This window comes from Triticum aestivum, chromosome 3B, assembly GCF_018294505.1.
Source record: "Triticum aestivum cultivar Chinese Spring chromosome 3B, IWGSC CS RefSeq v2.1, whole genome shotgun sequence".
In the NCBI taxonomy this organism is placed as follows: domain Eukaryota; kingdom Viridiplantae; phylum Streptophyta; class Magnoliopsida; order Poales; family Poaceae; genus Triticum; species Triticum aestivum.
This window is the reverse complement of record NC_057801.1, coordinates 247916541-247937671: the sequence shown is the minus strand read 5'-3', so window position 1 is coordinate 247937671 and position 21131 is coordinate 247916541.

Below are 21131 nucleotides of genomic sequence, written 5' to 3'. Positions count from 1 at the left end.
ATCTTGAGCAGCACGGAGGTGCGTGTCCCCCGCGTTAAAGGCATTCAACGCCTCGGGGAGAAGCACGCGTCACGAAAAACTGTCCAACAACGCCTATGGCTCATGGCGCTCTCCACCTCAGACCTGGTGGCGGACAGTCTGTCGGCATCCTCCGTTGGAGGAGTATCCAGCTCGCGCCTTGCGCTCGCCTCCCCCTCCAGACCAGGCGTTGGAGCCTGGCTGGCAGAAGCTGGGTTGGCAACTCCTACGCCCACAGTCCGGCGGGCGCTCTTTCTCCTGCAAAGGTCATGAGCATTCAAACACTTCCTAGGAACTTTGTCCTAAAATACAACCGCGAGCTATACCGTTGCGGTGACGTTTCGCTCCGCGCCGCACTCCTCTTCCGCCTGCTGGGCCGGACTGACCCTTGTTAGCCGGCCGCCGCGGGTTCGGCTTCCTGCCTTGAAGGTACCTCCTGCGAGACACCGTTGTATACGGTGGTCAGAAACACGCAAGGACGGAAATAATGGTGTCGGGACTTCGGTCACAATCACCTGGGGAGCCGGAGATAGGCCGGGGTAGTCAGCCGTAATGGCGACTAGAGCATTATCCATGCTGAGCTGGTGAAACACCCCGTCAATTAGCTCCACCTTTATATCCGGATCCTCTTCAGAGGACGGATCAAGGGATCTTTCCGGATCCTCGGGCTGTGGAGCCGGGCTATGTATGCTCTCCACAGTTCGGCGCAGGTCCTGCGTAAAAACTGTAAAGTAAGGTACTTAACTTTGAAAGCGTGGGCCGGATAAATGAACGTCCGCTTACCCAGCTTCGGGGGTTGTTCATGGAGAACCCATTCAATGGACTCGTCTGGAGGAAGTCCTCCTTCTCCCCTTTGTACAGGCCGGACAGGATCTTCACCAGGTCTTCGGCCGATCCCGGCCCTTGGCGGCCGTGATGAGAGGCATCATTCTCCCCGTTGAAATCCCACATGGGGTGGCCCCTGTATTGCAGCGGCTGCACCCCCCGCATAATGCACGTGGCCATGACTCCAATCATGGTCAGTCCGGAATGGGCCAGTAACCTTATCCGGCCCATCAAATAATGAACGCTCTTGTCTTCCTCCAACTGGGGGCTCCGCGGACGCCAACTCGAGCGTTTCTTCAGAGGAGCATTGCTGAACTCCGGGAGGCCGATCCGAATAGGGTCCGGCAGCGAAGCATCTTCTATGTAAAACCATTCGGAAGGCCAGTCTTCGGACGCCTTCTTAGGGGTTCCGGATGGATATCCGGTCCCGGCGATGCGCCATATTTCGGCACCGCCCACTTGATATATGGACCCCTCATGAGAGCAGGGTACGAGGCAAAATAACCTCTTCCACAGCGCAAAATGGGGCTCGATGCCCAGAAATAGCTCGCAAAGAGCTACGAAGCCCGCTATATGCAAAATTGAGGCGGGCGTGAGGTGATGGAGCTGAAGCCCATAGAACTCCAGAAGCCTGCGGAGGAACGGATGTACAGGAAATCCGAGCCCCCTTATCAAATAGGGGACGAAGCATACCCGCTCCCCTTTGTTGGGACTTGGGGTAGCCTCCGCTTGCTTCCCACCTTTGTAGGTGGCCAGCCCGGCTCGAACCGGAACCATAAAGGCCGGGGGAAGGTATCCCTCCGCTTGGAGAGTCACTAGCTCGTTGTGAGGGACAGAACATCTCTTCCAATCTCCTGGCAGAGGGCTGGGAGCGCGAGAGGAGGAGCCGCGTCGACGGTCCATGGTGGAATGGATTTTTGGTCAGAGGCTGTAACACCCCGGATGTAACTTTCCATATTTGTAACTCCAACTCTTGCCATTTTCGGCATTGTGATATGATATTCCCTCCGTGGTTGGGTTTTTCTTCTTTTTTCTTTCTGTCCATGTCATGCATTTCATATCATGTCATCATGTGCATCGCATTTGCATACGTGTTCGTCTCATGCATCCGAGCATTTTCCCCATTGTCCGTTTTGCATTCCGACACTCCCACATGCACGGGCGCACCCCTCTTGTTCTTTTTCGTGTGTGGGTGTTGAACGTTCTCGGAATGGACCGAGCCTTGCCAAGTGGCCCTGGTATAGCACCGGTAGACCACCTGTCAAGTTTCGGGTCATCTGGAGCTCGTTTGGTACTCCAACGGTTAACCGGGTAACCTCAAAGGCCTCTTTTGAGTTGCAGCCCAACACCCCTCCAAAGTGGCCCAAAACCCAGAAAACTCCCCTCCATGCTCTCGGTCGTTCGATCACGATCGTGTGGGTGAAAATTGCACCCCATTTGGAGTCTCCTAGCTCCCTCTACCTACAAATATGCATCTCCCCCTCCAAATCCGCGCAAACCCTAGCGAAATTCCCCCTCCGCGCCGCCGGACACATCCGGATCGGACCGGACGCGTCCGCCCGCCGCCGCCCGGCCACTCGCGAGCTGCCACGTGGGCTTCGCCGCGCCCCCGCGCCGCCGGCCCGCCGGGCCCAGGCGGGGCCCGCCCAGCCCGCGCGCGCCGCCGCCGCGCGCCCGCGCCTCCCGCGCCTCCGCCGCCGTCGCCGGACTCCGCCGCCGTCGCGGGTTTCCTCCGGCCGCGTCGCCAGCCCGCCGCCGGCCATCTCCCCCGCCGCCGCTGTCGTCCTCCGCCGCCATCGCCGCCCGCCTCGTGCGCCATGCGCCCGCGCCCCGCGAGCCCCGGCCGGAGCCGCGCGCTCCGCCGCCCGGCTGCCCGCTCCGGCGCCGTCGCCGGCCGGACCTCCTCGTCCCCTCCTACTCCGGCCGCCTACTCCGCCCTCGGCTCCCGCTCCAGCCGACGAACCTCGAACAGCGCGCCAGATTCGATCGGGAAGACAGCGGTTGACTTTCGTCCCCCCCCCCCCGAAATCGTGTAAGTCCTTAATCTGTGATTATTTGTTGCATCTTCATCGCATCACATCTTCGCACCCATAGCTCCGTTTCGTGCGTGTAATATGTCAAATTGTTCGTCTCGAAGAGTACATCATTTCATTCCATTGCATCATTTACATTTGAGCTCATCTTGATGCCCGAAATGCTGTTGGAAGAAGGCTATGTGATGTTAGTTTCTGTTTCTTAACAGAACATGCACTTTTGTCATTTTTGCCATGATTAATGTGTGCACCTTATGAACTCGAACCCTACATATGTTTTGATCTATGCCATGCTATCTTTCCAGGGGTGTATGCCATGTATTTTTGTGATCTATGTGGTGACTAGCACAAGCATGCAAACTAGGGATGTTAATGTTGCTGATTTCAGGAACTTAGTGTTTTCACTAAGTCATGTCCTGCTGTTATTTTTATGACATGTGTTCATGTTGTTACAGAGAGATCTATGCCCTTTTTGAGCATGATCAGTAAGGGTGTTTTGAACATATGGATGTGCTCTATCCATCCATGCCTTTGTTGGCATTTATGGAGTAGTCTAGCATGTCATTTTCATGCTCTACTTTTGCTTCAAAATGTTTCCTGGCAGATTGTTTACATGATATTCAATTTTCACAAGGTTGTTGTAGTTGATCCGTGTATGCTATGATGTTGTTCTTGCCATGTATAGCTTCTATGCCATGTCTTCTTGATGGGTGTATGCTTAGTTTATCATGAGATGCTCTGTAGTGAGTGCATCGAGCTCACGAACATGCCTACTTGATATCTGTTTTTGCCATGTCCAGTTTTTCTGCTAAGTCTGAGATCTGTAATGAAACTTGCAATGTTTACATGGGTGCAATCATTTCTTATGGTCCTTTTTGGCTTATGGTCAGTAAGGGACTTTTGATCTATGCTTTGAGTAGATTCATGCCATGCCTTGTTTTGCTAATATAAATTCCTGTAGCTTGTTGTTTGCTTGCTCTAAACATGCCTTCCTGATGTTAATTTCTGGCAGACTAGTATTTTCACTAAGTCTGTGAACCTGATTTTTTTTGCACTTTCACCATGCTTGATTGAGCCTGTTATGATGTGATTTAGCCGTAGCTCAGTGTTCCTCTTTTGTTAAGCATCTCCTGTAGATCACTGCCATATGCTTTGTTTGTATGTTGGGGTGCTGTAGCATAGTTTCTTGTTGCATGCTAAGTAGCATCATGCTGTTAAACGCAGATTCGCGTCATTATTGTTTTGCTTGCCATTTGCAAACCGTGCATCCGTTTCCGGTGATCTTCATATCGATTTCAACCGAAATCATCTCATCTTTCCAGCGGTATACTTGGTTTGCCAAGTTGATGCCTTGTTCATCATTTTCCTTCCGGAGCACACATATGCATTGCATATCACATCTCGCATAGCATGTCATGTATTGCATCATATTGCTTGTGCATTGCTCCTTGTTTGATTGTGGTTCCGTTGCTTGTGTTCTTGCTTTGGGTAGAGCCGGGAGACGAGTACATGAATGAGGAACCTATTGAGAACGCCTACGAGGATCAAGCCTTCGACAACTCTGAGAACCTTGCAGGCAAGATGACCATACCTTCGAAATCACTTCTATCTTTGCTTGCTAGATGCTCGCTCTTTTGCTATGCCTATGCTGCGATACCTACCACTTGCTATATCATGCCACCCATATTGCCATGTCAAACCTCTAACCATCCATGTCCTAGCAAACCGTTGATTGGCTATGTTACCGCTTTGCTCAGCCCCTCTTATAGCGTTGCTAGTTGCAGGTGAAGATGAAGTTTGTTCCTTGTTGGAACACGGATATTTTGGGATATCACAATATCTATTGTTTTAATTAATGCATCTATATACTTGGTAAAGGGTGGAAGACTCGGCCTTATGCCTGGTGTTTTGTTCCACTCTTGCCGCCCTAGTTTCCGTCATACCGGTGTTATGTTCCTTGATTTTGCGTTCCTTACGCGGTTGGGTGATTTATGGGACCCCCTTGACAGTTCGCTTTGAATAAAACTCCTCCAGCAAGGCCCAACCTTGGTTTTACCATTTGACTACCTACCACCTACCCTTTTTCCCTTGGGTTTTCGCGAGCCCGAGGGTCATCTTTATTTTAGCCCCCCCCCCCCCGGGCCAGTGCTCCTTCGAGTGTTGGTCCGAACTGAGCTGCCTGCGGGGCCACCTCGGGGAAACTCGAAGTCTGGTTTTACTCGTAGCTAGTCTCATCCGGTGTTGCCCTGAGAACGAGATATGTGCAGCTCCTATCAGGATTTGTCAGCACATCGGGCGGCTTTGCTGGTCTTGTTTTACCATTGTCGAAATGTCATGCGAACCGGGATTCCGAGACTGATCGGGTCTTCCCGGGAGAAGGTTTATCCTTCGTTGACCGTGAGAGCTTGTGATGGGCTAAGTTGGGACACCCCTGCAGGGTATTATCTTTCGAAAGCCGTGCCCGCGGTTATGAGGCAGATGGGAATTTGTTAATGTCCGGTTGTAGAAAACCCGAAGTGACCTTAATTAAAATACATCAATCGCGTGTGTAACCGTGATGGTCCCTTCTCGGCGGAGTCCGGGAAGTGAACACGGTGTTGGAGTTATGTTTGACGCGGGTTGCTCTAGGATCACTTCTTGATCGCTACTAGCTTCACGAGCGTGCCTTGCTTCTCTTCTCGCTCTCTTTTGCGATTGTAGCCACCATATATGCTAGTCGATTGCTGCAGCTCCACCTCATTACACCACCCTTCCCTTAAGCTTAAATAGTCTTGATCTCGCGGGTGTGAGATTGCTGAGTCCCCGTGACTCACAGATTCTACCAAAATAGATGCAGGTACCGATGATACCAGCGCAGATGGCGCAACTGAGCTGAAGTGGGAATTTGATGAGGCCCTTGGTCGTTACTATGTTTCATTTCCAGACGATCAGTAGTGGAGCCCAGTTGGGGCGATCGGGGATCTGTGTTGCAATTGGGGTAGTCTTCTTTTATTTTGGTTCCGTAGCCGGACCTTGGGTGTAAACTGAATGATGGATGTTTATTTATGTATTGTGTGAAGTGGCGATTGTAAGCCAACTATGTATCTCTTTCCCTTATGTACTACATGGGTTGTGTGAAGATTACCTCACTTGCGACATTGCTTTCAATGCGGTTATGCCTCTAAGTCATGCTTCGACACGTGGGAGATATAGCCGCATCGAGGGCGTTACAGAGGCGCTCCGATGAGTAATCGCGGAAGGAAGATGGTGTGATTTGGATCTGGATTCTTGCCTCTCTTATAGGCAGATTATTTGCGCGGCTAGGGGGTAAAACATAAAAGATACCTTGGCTTTTCGCATTTGTGCGACGCGTGGAGGAAGGCCATTATTGGGCGTGGAAGCCAAGGAGCGCAACATTTACAAAAGAGCCGGACACTGTTCGGCAGGTACGTGGAACTTAAAGGAGAACCCGCCTTGCAACGCCGAAGACTACATACGTGCTGGACTTATCGTCATTGAAGCCTGGTTCGGGGGCTACTGAGGGAGTCCTGGACTAGGGGGTGTCCGGACAGCCGGACTCCAAGACTATGAAGATACAAGATTGAAGACTTCGACCCGTGTCCTGATGGGACTTTCCTTGGCGTGGAAGGCAAGCTTGGCGATACGGATATGTAGATCTCCTACCATTGTAACCGACTCTGTGTAACCCTAGCCCTCTCCGGTGTCTATATAAACCGGAGGGTTTTAGTCCGTAGGACAACAACCATTACAACAATCATACCATAGGCTAGCTTCTAGGGTTTAGCCTCCTTGATCTCATGGTAGATCCACTCTTGTACTACCCATATCATCAATGTCAATCAAGCAGGAGTAGGGTTTTACCTCCATCGAGAGGGCCCGAACCTGGGTAAAAACATTGTGTCCCTCGTCTCCTATTACCATCCGCCTAGACGCACAGTTCGGGACCCCCTACCCGAGATCCGCCGGTTTTGACACCGACAATGTGTGTTGGAAGTGTTTCCAAGGTTGATGCATCACCATCACACGCTCCCTCTACCTTTGGGATTAGTGTTGAACCTAGATAAATGTTGTTTGCATTGGTGTCTGCGTTGAGCATGAACATGATTAGATCAAGTTTATTGCAATACAATTATTCATTTAAGTCAGAAAATACTGGTTATTCTATTTACATGAATAACACCTTATATGGTCATGCACCCAATGTGAATGGTTTATTGAATCTCGGTCGTAGTGATACACATGTTCATAACATTGATGCCAAAAGATGTAGAGTTGATGATGATAGTACCACTTTCTTATGGTACTGCCGCTTAGGTCATATTGGTGTAAAGCGCATGAAGAACCTCCATGCCGATGGACTTTTGGAGTCACTTGATTTTGAATCACTTGACACATGCGAACCATGCCTCATTGGCAAGATGACTAAAACCCCGTTTTTGGAACAATGGAACGGGCAAGTGACTTCTTGGGAATCATACACGCTGATGTGTGCGGTCCGATGAGTGTTAATGCGTGCAGTGGATATAGTTATTTTCTCACCTTCACCAATGAATTGAGTAGATACAAACATGTTTACTTAATGAAGCATAAGTCTGAAGCCTTTGAAAAGTTCAAGCAATTTCAGAGTGAAGTTGAGAATCATCATAACAAGAAGATCAAGTTCCTATGATATGATCAAGGCGAGAGTATTTGAGTTATGAGTTTGGCAATCACTTAATACAAGGTGGAATCGTTTCACAATTGACGCCACCTAGAACACCATAGTGTAATGGTGTGTCCAAACATCGTAATCGCACTCTATTGTATATGGTGCGATCTATGATGTCTCTTACCGACCTACCGCTATCGTTTTGGGGTTATGCATTAGAGACAACTACATTCACTTCAAATAGGGCACCATCTAAGTCTGTGGAGACGCCGCCGTATGAACTATAGTTTGGCAAGAAACCTAAGTTGTTGTTTCTTAAGGTTTGGGGCTGCATGCTTATGTCGATAGACTTCAGCCAAAAAAGCTCGAACCCAAAGCGGACAATTGTGTCTTCATAGAATACCCAAAGAAGACGATTGGGTATACCTTCTAGCTCAGATTTGAGGGCAAAGTGTTTGTCGCTAAGAACAGGTCCTTTCTCGAGAAAGAGTTTCTCTCGAAAGAATTGAGTGGGAGGAAGATAGAACTTGGTGCGGTTGCTGAACCTTTACTTCAACCAGAGAGTAGCGCATCACAGAAAGATGTTTTTGTGGCACCTACGTCAGTTGAAGAGAAAGCTAATGATGATGATCATGAAGCTTCAAATCAAGTTACTATCGAACCTAGTAGGTTGACAAGGGTGCGTACAACTTCTGAGTGATAACCCTGTCTTAAAAGTCATGTTGTTGGACAATGGTGAACCTACGAGCTATGGAGAAGCGATGGTGGGCCCGGATTCCAACAAATGTCTAGGAGCCATGAAATCCAAGATAGGATCCATGTATGAGAACAAAGTATGGACTTTGGTTGACTTTCCTGATGATCGGCAAGCCATTGCGAATAAATGGATCTTTAAGAAGTAGACAGACGTTGATGGTAATGTCACCATTTATGAAGCTCGGCTTGTCTCAAAGAAGTTTCCGACAAGTTCAAGGAGTTGACTATGATGAGACTCTCTCAATCATAGCGAAGCTAAAGTCTGTTAGAGTTATGTTAGCAGTTGCTCCATTTTCATTTACAAAATCTGGCAGATGGATGTCAAAACAAAGTTTCCTTGATGGCTTCCGTGAGGAAAGGCTGTATGTGATACAACCAGAAGGTTTTGTCAATCCTAAGGATGCTAAAAGGTATGATAGCTCCAACGATCCTTCTATGGACTGTAGCAAGCATCTCGGAGTTGGAACATATGCTTTGGTGAGGTGATCAAAGCTTTTGGGTTTATACAAAGTTTGCAAGAAACTTGTATTTACAAGAAAGTGAGTGAGAGCACTACAACATTTCTGATAAGTATATGTGGATGACATATTGTTGATCTGAAATGATGTAGAATTTCTGGAAAGCATAAAGGGTTGTTTGAATGGAGTATTTCAAAGGAAGACCTGAGTAAAACTGCTTACATATTGTGTATCAAGATCTATAGAGATAGATCAAGACGCCTGATAAGACTTTCACAGAGCACATACCTTGACATGATTTTGAAGGAGTTCAAAATGGATCAGTCAAAGAAGGAGTTCTTGCTTGAGTTGTAAGGTGTGAAGTTAAGACTTAAAGCTCGACCACAACAAAAGAAAGAGAAAGGATGAAGGTCGTACCCTATGCCTTATCCATAGGCTCTATATGATATGCCATGCTGTGTACCGCACCTGATATGCGCCTTGCCACGTGTCTGGAAAGGGGGTACAAGAGTGATCCAAGAGTGGATCATTAGACATCGGTCAAAATTGTCCTTAGAGTAATAAGGAAATGTTTCTCGGTTATGGAGGTGATAAAGAGTTCGGCATAAAGGGTTACATTAATGCAAGCTTTAGCACCTATCCGGATGACTCTGAGTAGAAAACCGGATACATATAGTGGAGCAACCATTTGGGATAGCTCCAAGTGGAGCGTGGAAGTAGCATCTACAATATGACCTAGAGATTTGCGAAGTACATACGGATCTGAATATTGCAGACCCGTTGACTAAACCTCTTGCACGAGCAAAACATGACCAGCACCAGAACACTATGGGTGTTTGATTCATCACAATGTAACTAGATTATTGACTCTAGTGCAAGTGGGAGACTGTTGGAAATATGCCCTAAAGGCAATAATAAAATGTTTATTATTATATTTCCTTGTTCATGATAATTGTCTATTATTCATGCTATAATTGTATTAACCGGAAACTGTAATACATGTGTGGATACATGGACCACAATATGTCCCTAGTGAGCCTCTAGTTGACTAGCTCATTGATCAATAGATGGTTGTGGTTTCCTGACCATGGACATTGATGTCATTGATAACGGGATCACATAATTAAGAGAATGATGTGATGGACAAGACCCAATCCTAAGCATAGCAAGAGATCGTGTAGTTCGTTTGCTAGAGCTTTTCTAATGTCGAGTATCATTTCCTTAGACCATGAGATTGTGCAACTCCCAGATACTGTAGGAATGCTTTGGGTGTATCAAACGTCACAACGTAACCGGGTGATTATAAAGGTGCACTACAGGTATCTCCGAAAGTGTTTGTTGGGTTGGTACGAATCGAGACTGGGATTTGTCACTCAGTATGACCGAGAGGTATCTCTTGTTGGGGAACGTAGTAATTTTAAAAAAATTCCTACGCACACGCAAGATCATGGTGATGATATAGCAACGAGAGGGGAGAGTGTTCGTCCACGTACCCTCGTAGACCATAAGCGGAAGCGTTAGCACAACGCGGTTGATGTAGTCGTACGTCTTCACGATCTGACCGATCCAAGCACCGAACGTACGGAGCCTCCGAGTTCAGCACACGTTCAGCTCGATGACGATCTCCGGCCTCCGATCCAGCCAAGCTCCGGAGATGAGTTCCGTCAGCACGACGGCGTGGTGACGATGATGATGTTCTACCGACGCAGGGCTTCGCCTAAACTCCGCGACGATATGACCGAGGTGGAATATGGTGGAAGGGGGCACCGCACACGGCTAAGGAACGATCCGTAGATCAACTTGTGTCCATGGGGTGCCCCCTACCCCCGTATATAAAGGAGTGGAGGAGGGGAGGGCCAGCCCTCTTCTATGGCGCGCCCTAGGGGAGTCCTACTCCCACCGGGAGTAGGATTCCCCCTTTCCTAGTCCAACTAGGAGTCCTTCCATGTATTAGGAGTAGGAGACAAGGAAGGGGAAGAGAGAAGGGAAGGAAGGAGGGGGTGTGGCCCCTCCCCCTAGTCCAATTCGGACTAGGCCATGGGGGGGGGGGCGCGGCCTGCCCTAGGCAGCCCCTCTCTCTTTCCCGCAGGGCCCAATAAGGCCCAATACTTCTCCCCGGCGAATTCCCGTAACTCTCCGGTACTCCAAAAAATACCCGAATCACTCGGAAACATTCCAAACTCCGAATATAGTCGTCCAATATATCGATCTTTACGTCTCGACCATTTCGAGACTCCTCGTCATGTCCCCGATCTCATCCGGGACTCCGAACTGCTTCGGTACATTAAAACTCATAAACTCATAATATAACTGTCATCGAAACCTTAAGCGTGCGGACCCTACGGGTTCGAGAACTATGTAGACATGACCTAGAACTATTCTCGGTCAATAACCAATAGCGGGACCTGGATGCCCATATTGGCTCCTACATATTCTATGAAGATCTTTATCGGTCAAACCGCATAACAACATATGTTGTTCCCTTTGTCATCGGTATGTTACTTGCCCGAGATTCGATCGTCGGTATCCAATACCTAGTTCAATCTCGTCACCGGCAAGTCTCTTTACTCGTTCTGTAATGCATCATCCCGTAACCAACTCATTGGTCACATTGCTTGCAAGGCTTATAATGATGTGCATTACCGAGAGGGCCCAGAGATACCTCTCCGACAATCGGAGTGACAAAACCTAATCTCGAAATACGCCAACTCAACATGTACCTTCGGAGACACCTGTAGTACTCCTTTATAATCACCCAGTTACGTTGTGACGTTTGGTAGTACCCAAAGTGTTCCTCCGGTAAACGGGAGTTGCATAATCTCATAGTTACAGGAACATGTATAAGTCATGAAGAAAGCAATAGCAACATACTAAACGATCAAGTGCTAAGCTAACGGAATGGGTCAAGTCAATCACATCATTCTCCTAATGATGTGATCCCGTTAATCAAATGACAACTCTTTTGTCCATGGCTAGGAAACATAACCATCTCTGATAAACGAGCTAGTCAAGTAGAGGCATACTAGTGACACTATGTTTGTCTATGTATTCACACATGTATTATGTTTCCGGTTAATACAATTCTAGCATGAATAATAAACATTTATCATGAAATAAGGAAATAAATAATAACTTTATTATTGCCTCTAGGGCATATTTCCTTCAGTCTCCCACTTGCACTAGAGTCAATAATCTAGTTCACATCGCCATGTGATTTAACACCAATATTCATATCTGTATATGATTAACACCCATAGTTCACATCATCATGTGACCAACACCCAAAGGGTTTACTAGAGTCAATAATCTAGTTCACATCGCTATGTGATTAACACCCAAAGAGTACTAAGGTGTGATCATGTTTTGCTCGTGAGAGAAGCTTAGTCAACGGGTCTGTCACATTCAGAGCCGTATGTATTTTGCAAATATTCTATGTCTACAATGCCCTGCATGGAGCTACTCTAGCTAATCGCTCCCACTTTCAATATGTATCCAGATTGAGACTTAGAGTCATCTGGATCGGTGTGAAAACTTGCACCGAGGTAACTTTTACGACGGGCTCTTTTATCACCTCCATAATCGAGAAATATTTCCTTAGTCCTCACTAAGGATATTCTTGACCAATGTCCAGTGATCTACTCCTAGATCACTATTGTACTCCCTTGTCAAATACAGAGCAAGGTATACAATAGGTCTGGTACATAGCATAACATACTTTATAGAACCTATGACTGAGGCATAGGGAATGACTTTTCATTCTCTTTCTATTTTCTGCTGTGGTCGGGATTTGAGTCTTACTCAATTTCATACCTTTGCAACACCGGCAAGAACTCTTTCTTTGACTGTTCCATTTTGAACTACTTCAAAATCTTGTCAAGGTATGTACTCATTGAAAATCTTATCAAGCATCTTGATCTATCTCAATAGATCTTGATGCTCAATATGTAAGCAGCTTCACCGAGGTCTTGCTTTGAAAAACTCTTTTCAAAACACTCCTTTAAGCTTTGCAGAATAATTCTACATTATTTCCGATCAACAATATGTCATTCACATATACTTATCAGAAATGTTGTAGTGCTCCCACTCACTTTCTTGTAAATACAGGCTTCTCCAAAAGTCTGTATAAAATCATATGCTTTGATCAACTCATCAAAGCGTATATTCCAACACCGAGATGCTTGCACCAGTCCATAGATGGATCGCTGGAGCTTGCACACTTTGTTAACATCTTTAGGATTGACAAAACCTTCTGGTTGCATCATATACAACTCTTCTTTAATAAATTCATTAAGGAATGCAGTTTTGACATCCATTTGCCAGATTTCATAAAATGTGGCAATTGCTAACATGATTCAGACAGACTTAAGCATCGATACGAGTGAGAAAATCTCATCGTATTCAACCCCTTGAACTTGTTGAAAACCTTTTGCAACAAGTCGAGCTTAGTGGATAGTAACACTACTATCAGTGTCCGTCTTCCTCTTGAAGATCCATTTATTTAACTTGGCTTGCTGATCATCGAGAAAGTCAATCAAAATCCATACTTTGTTCTCATACATGGATCATATCTCAGATTTTATGGCCTCAAGCCATTTCGCGGAATCTGGGCTCATCATCGCTTCCTCATAGTTCGTAGGTTCATCATGGTCTAGTAACATGACTTCCAGAACAGTATTACCGTACCACTCTGGTGCGGACCGTACTCTGGAAGACCTACGAGGTTCTATAGTAACTTGATCTGAAGTTTCATGATCATCATCATTAGCTTCCTCACTAATTGGTGTAGGAATCACTGGAACTGATTTCAGTGATGAACTATTTTCCAATTCGGGAGAAGGTACAAATTACCTTATCAAGCTCTACTTTCCTCCCACTCACTTCTTTCGAGAGAAACTCCTTCTCTAGAAAGGATCCATTTTAGCAACGAATATCTTGCCTTCGGATCTGTGATAGAAGGTGTACCCAACAGTTTCATTTGGGTATTCTATGAAGACGCACTTCTCCAATTTGGGTTTGAGCTTATCAGGATGAAACTTTTTCACATAAGCATCGCAGCCCCAAACTTTAAGAAACGACAACTTGGGTTTCTTGCTAAACCACAGTTCATATGGTGTCGTCTCAACGGATTTAGATGGTGCCCTTTTAACGTGAATGCAGCTGTCTCTAATGCATAACCCCAAAACGACAATGGTAAATCAATAAGAGACATCATAGATCGCACCATATCCAATAAAGTGCGGTTACGATGTTCGGACACACCATAACGTTGTGGTGTTCCAGGTGGCGTGAGCTGTGAAACTATTCCACATTGTTTTAATTGAAGACCAAAGTCGTAACTCAAATATTCGTCTCCGCGATCAGATCGCAGAAACTTTATTTTCTTGTTACGATGATTTTTCCACTTCATTCTGAAATTCTTTGAACCTTTCAACTATTTCAGGCTTATGTTTCATCAAGTAGATATACCCATATCTGCTCAAATCATCTTGTGAAGGTCAAAAAATAACGATACTTGCCACGAGCATCAACACTCATTGGATTGCATACATCGGTATGTATTATTTTCAATAAGTCAGTAGCTTGTTCCATTGTTCCGGAGAACGGAGTTTTAGTCATCTTGCCCAAAAGGCACGGTTCGCAAGCATCAAATGATTCATAACCAAGTGATTCCGAAAATCCATCTTTATGGAGTTTCTTCATGCGCTTTACACCGATATGACCCAAACGGCAGTGCCACAAATAAGTTGCACTATCATTATTAACTTTGCATCTTTTGGCATCAATATTATGAATATGTGTATCACTACGATCGAGATCCAACAAACTATTTTCATTGGGTGTATGACCATTGAAGGTTTTATTCATGTAAACAGAACAACAATTATTCTCTGACTTTAAATGAATAACCGTATTGCAATAAACATGATCAAATCATATTCATGCTCAACGCAAACGCCAAATAACATTTATTTAGGTTTAACACTAATCCCGAAAGTATAGGGAGTGTGCGATGATGATCATATCAATCTTGGAACTACTTCCAACACTCATCGTCACTTCCCCTTCAACTAGTCTCTGTTTATTCTGTAACTCCTGTTTCGAGTTACTAATCTTAGCAACCGAACAAGTATCAAATACTCAGGGGCTACTATAAACACTAGTAAGGCACACATCAATAACCTGTATATCAAATATACCCTTGTTCACTTTGCCATCCTTCTTATCCACCAAATATTCAGGGCATTTCCGCTTCCAGTGACCATTTCCTTTGCAGTGTAAGCACTCAGTTTCAGGCTTTGGTCCAGCTTTGGGCTTCTTCGCGGGAGTGACAACTTGCTTGTCTTTCCACTTGAAGTTCCCTTTCTTTCCCTTTGCCCTTCTCTTGAAACTAGTGGTCTTGTCAATCATCAACACTTGATGCTCTTTCTTGATTTCTACCTTCGTCGATTTCAACATCACGAAGAGCTCAGGAATCGTTTTCGTCATCCCTTGCATACTATAGTTCATCACGAAGTTCTAGTAACTTAGTGATGGTGACTAGAGAATTCTGTCAATCACTATCTTATCTGGAAGATTAACTCCCACTTGATTCAAGAGATTGAAGTACCCAGACAATCTGAGCACATGCTCACTAGTTGAGCGATTCTCCTCCATCTTTTAGCTATAGAACTTGTTGGAGACTTCATATCTCTCAACTCGGGTATTTGCTTGAAATATTAACTTCAATTCCTGGAACATCTCATATGGTCCATGACGTTCAAAACGTCTTTGAAGTCCCGATTCTAAGCCGTTAAGCATGGTGCACTAAACTATCAAGTAGTCATCATATTGAGCTAGCCAAACGTTCATAACGTCTGCATCTGCTCCTGCAATAGGTTTGTCACCCAGCGGTGCATCAAGGACATAATTCTTCTGTGCAGCAATGAGGATAAACCTCAGATCACGGATCCAATCCGCATCATTGCTACTAACATTTTTCAACACAATTTTCTCTAGGAACATATCAAAATAAACATATGAAAGCAACAACGCGAGCTATTGATCTACAACATAATTTGCAAAATACTACCAGGACTAAGTTCATGATAAATTTAAGTTCAATTAATCATATTACTTAAGAACTCCCACTTAGACAGACATCTCTCTAGTCATCTAAGTGATCACGTGATCCAAATCAACTAAACCATGTCCGATCATCACGTGAGATGGAGTAGTTTTCAATGGTGAACATCACTATGTTGATCATATCTACTATATGATTCACGCTCGACCTTTCGGTCTCCGTGTTCCGAGGCCATATCTGTATATGCTAGGCTCGTCAAGTTTAACCTGAGTATTCCGCGTGTGCAACTGTTTTGCACCCGTTGTATTTGAACGTAGAGCCTATCACACCCGATCATCACGTGTTGTCTCAGCACGAAGAACTTTCGCAACGGTGCATACTCAGGGAGAACACTTCTTGATAATTAGTGAGAGATCATCTTAAAATGCTACCGTAAAACAAAGCAAGATAAGATGCATAAAGGATAAACATCACATGCAATCAAAATATGTGACATGATATGGCCATGATCATCTTGCGCCTTTGATCTCCATCTCCAAAGTACTGTCATGATCTCTATCGTCACCGGCATGACACCATGATCTTCATCATCTTGATCTATATCAATGTGTCGTCACATGGTCGTCTCACCAACTATTGCTCTTGCAACTATTGCTATCGCATAGCGATAAAGTAAAGCAATTATTTGGCACTTGCATCTTATGCAACAAAGAGACAACCATAGGGCTTCTGCCAGTTGCCGATAACTTCAACAAAACATGATCATCTCATACAACAACTTATATCTCATCACGTCTTGACCATATCACATCACAACATGCCCTGCAAAAACAAGTTAGACGTCCTCTACTTTGTTGTTGCAAATTTTACGTGGCTGCTACGGGCTGAGCAAGAACCGTTCTCATCTACGCATCAAAACCACAACGATAGTTTGTCAAATAGACTCCGTTTTAACCTTCGCAAGGACCGGGCGTAGCCACACTCAGTTCAACTAAAGTTGGAGAAACTGACACCCGCCAGCCACCTGTGTGCAAAGCACGGCGGTAGAACCAGTCTCGCGTAAGCGTACGCGTAATGTCGGTCCGGGCCGCTTCATCCAACAATACCGCCGAACCAAAGTATGACATGCTGGTAGGCAGTATGACTTATATCGTCCACAACTCACTTGTGTTCTACTCGTGCATATAACATCAATGCATAAAACCTAGGCTCGGATGCCACTGTTGGGGAACGTAGTAATTTCAAAAAAATTCCTACGCACACGCAAGATCATGGTGATGATATAGCAATGAGAGGGGAGAGTGTTCGTCCACGTAACCTCGTAGACCGTAAGCGGAAGCGTTAGCACAACGCGGTTGATGTAGTCGTATGTCTTCACGATCCGACCAATCCAAGCACCGAACGTACGGAGCCTCCGAGTTCAGCACACGTTCAGCTCGATGACGATCTCCGGCCTCCGATCCAGCCGAGCTCCGGAGATGAGTTCCGTCAGCACGACGGCGTGGTGAAGATGATGATGTTCTACCGACGCAGGGCTTCGCCTAAACTCCGCGACGATATGACCGAGGTGGAATATGGTGGAAGGGGGCACCGCACACGGCTAAGGAACGATCGTAGATCAACTTGTGTCCATGGGGTGCCCCCTACCCCCGTATATAAAGGAGTGGAGGAGGGGAGGGCCAGCCCTCTTCTATGGCGCGCCCTAGGGGAGTCCTACTCCCACCGGGAGTAGGATTCCCCCTTTCCTAGTCCAACTAGGAGTCCTTCCATGTATTAGGAGTAGGAGACAAGGAAGGGGAAGAGAGAAGGGAAGGAAGGAGGGGGTGCGGCCCCTCCCCCTAGTCCAATTCGGACTAGGCCATGGGGGGGCGCGCGGCCTGCCCTAGGCAGCCCCTCTCTCTTTCCCGCAGGGCCCAATAAGGCCCAATACTTCTCCCCGGCGAATTCCCGTAACTCTCCGGTACTCCGAAAAATACCCGAATCACTCGGAACCTTTCCGAACTCCGAATATAGTCGTCCAATATATCGATCTTTACGTCTCGACCATTTCGAGACTCCTCGTCATGTCCCCGATCTCATCCGGGACTCCGAACTCCTTCGGTACATCAAAACTCATAAACTCATAATATAACTGTCATCGAAACCTTAAGCGTGCGGACCCTACGGGTTCGAGAACTATGTAGACATGACCTAGAACTATTCTCGGTCAATAACCAATAGCGGGACCTGGATGCCCATATTGGCTCCTACATATTCTACGAAGATCTTTATCGGTCAAACCGCATAACAACATACGTTGTTCCCTTTGTCATCGGTATGTTACTTGCCCGAGATTCGATCGTCGGTATCCAATACCTAGTTCAATCTCGTCACCGGCAAGTCTCTTTACTCGTTCTGTAATGCATCATCCCGTAACCAACTCATTGGTCACATTGCTTGCAAGGCTTATAATGATGTGCATTACCGAGAGGGCCCAGAGATACCTCTCCGACAATCGGAGTGACAAAACCTAATCTCGAAATACGCCAACTCAACATGTACCTTCGGAGACACCTGTAGTACTCCTTTATAATCACCCAGTTACGTTGTGACGTTTGGTAGTACCCAAAGTGTTCCTCCGGTAAACGGGAGTTGCATAATCTCATAGTTACAGGAACATGTATAAGTCATGAAGAAAGCAATAGCAACATACTAAACGATCAAGTGCTAAGCTAACGGAATGGGTCAAGTCAATCACATCATTCTCCTAATGATGTGATCCCGTTAATCAAATGACAACTCTTTTGTCCATGGCTAGAAAACATAACCATCTCTGATAAACGAGCTAGTCAAGTAGAGGCATACTAGTGACACTATGTTTGTCTATGTATTCACACATGTATTATGTTTCCGGTTAATACAATTCTAGCATGAATAATAAACATTTATCATGAAATAAGGAAATAAATAATAACTTTATTATTGCCTCTAGGGCATATTTCCTTCATCTTTGGGCCCACTCGGTAATAAATCATAATAATGAGATCAGTGTGACTAAGGAGTTAGTCACGGGATCATGTGTTACAGAACGAGTAAAGAAACTTGCCGGTAACAAGATTGAACGAGGTACGGGGATATCGACGATCAAATCTCGGGCAAGTAACATACCAATGGATAAAGGGAATTGTATACGGGATTGATTGAATCCCCGACATCGTGGCTCATCCGATAAGATCATCGTGGAACATGTGTGAGCCGATATGCGTATCCAGATCCCGCTATTGGTTATTGGCCGGAGAGGTATCTCAGTCATGTCTGCATGGTTCCCAAACCCGTAGGGTCTACACACTTAAGGTTCAGTGATGCTAGAGTTGTAATGGGAATAGTATGTGGTTACCGAAGGTTTTTAGGAGTCTCGGATGAGATCGCGGATGTGACGTGGAACTCCGGAATGGTCCGGAGGTGAAGATCGATATATTGGACGAAGGGTATTGGAGTCCAGAAGTGTTCCAGGGGTACCAGGCTATGGCCAGCATGACCGAAAAGGTGTTTCGGGGGCCCCGACAAGTGTTGCAGGGCCTCATGGGCCAAGGGGAGGGGGCAAACCAGCCCACTAAGGGGTTGTGCGCCCCCACACCCTTTCCCACATTGCTTGGGGAGGTGGGGCACCTCCACCAGGCTTGGGAGGCAATCCTCCACCTGCTTGGCTTGGGGGGCAAGTCTCCCTAGGATTTCCCTAGGGAGATCCAATCTGCCTTAGCCCCCCCCCCCTCGAGGGGAAACCTTAGGGCGCCTCCTCCTCCCCCTTCCCCCTATATATAGTGAGGGAGAGAGAGGGCAGCCGCACCCTGACACGCCTTGGCGCTGCCCTTCCTCCCTTTCCTACACCTCCTCCGTAGTGCTTAGCGAAGCTCTGCCAGAAAACCACGAGCTCCACCACCACGCCGTCGTGCTACCAGAGTTCTCCCTCAACTTATACTCTCTCCTTGCTGGATCAAGAAGGAGGAGACATCCCCGGGCTGTATGTGTGTTGAACGCGGAGGCGCCATCCGTTCGGCGCTTGGATCGGATCTTCCGCTATTTGAATCACCGCAAGTACGACTCCATCAATCGCGTTCTTGTAACACTTCCGCTTTGCGATCTTCAAGGGTATGAAGATGCACTCCCTCTCTTTCGTTACTAGCATCTCCTATATTGATCTTGGTGACACGTACGAAAATTTTGAATTATTACTACGTTCCCCAACAATATTTCCCTCCGTTATGAAACCAAGGTATCAATCAAGTACGAGGATCCGCCAAACTATGTAAGCATTACCTTCACAGAAATAACTAAAACTTGCAACCCAACGCGTAAGAGGGGTTGCCAATCCTTCCTCGGTATTGATATGGATTAAATAGTATAAGATTGGATAAATAGATCCGATGAAAACACAAGATAAAATAAATAAAGAAAAAGTACAACAAGGTATTTTTGGCTTTTTGGATAAATAAATCTGAAGCAATATGATAGAAAATATACCCGGTGTCCGTAGATTTCACTAGAGGCTTCTCTCGAGAAAATAGCATACGGTAGGTAAACAAATTACTATTGGGCAACTGATAGAAGAGCAAATAATTATGACGATATCCAAGGCAATGATCATGTATAAAGGCATCACGTCCAAGATTAGTAGACCGAAACGATTCTACATCTACTACTATTACTCCACACATCGACCGCTATCCAGCATGAATCTCGTGTATTAAGTTCATGAAGAAACAGAGTAATGCAATAAGAACGATGACATGGTGTAGACAAGATCTATTCATATAGGTATACACCCCATCTTTTTATCCTTAATGGCAACGATACATGCGTGTCATGTCTCTTTCTGCCACTGAGATTGAGCACCACAAGATCGAACCCGTCACAAAGCACCTCTTTCCATGGCAAGAAAAGTCAATCTAGTTGGTCAAACCAAACCAAAGTTTCGGAGAAGAAATACAAGGCTATAACAATCATGCATTAAGATTTCAACAAAGACTCAAATAATACTCATAGATAGATCTGATCATAAACTCACAATTCATCGGATCCCAACAAACACACCGCAAAAAAGGTTACATCAAATAGATCTCCGAGGAGAACACTGTATTGAAGATAAAAAAGAGAGAAGAAACCGTCTAGGTACTGCCTGCGGACCCATAGGTCCGTGGTAAACTACTCACGCATCATCGGAGGAGCACCAATGAGGATGATGGACCCCTCCGTGATCATTTCCCCCTCCGGCAAGGTGCCGGAAAAGGGCTCAAAAAGTTTTCAACGCTACGATGGAAGAAAAATTTAGTAAACTTGATGATATGTCTAGG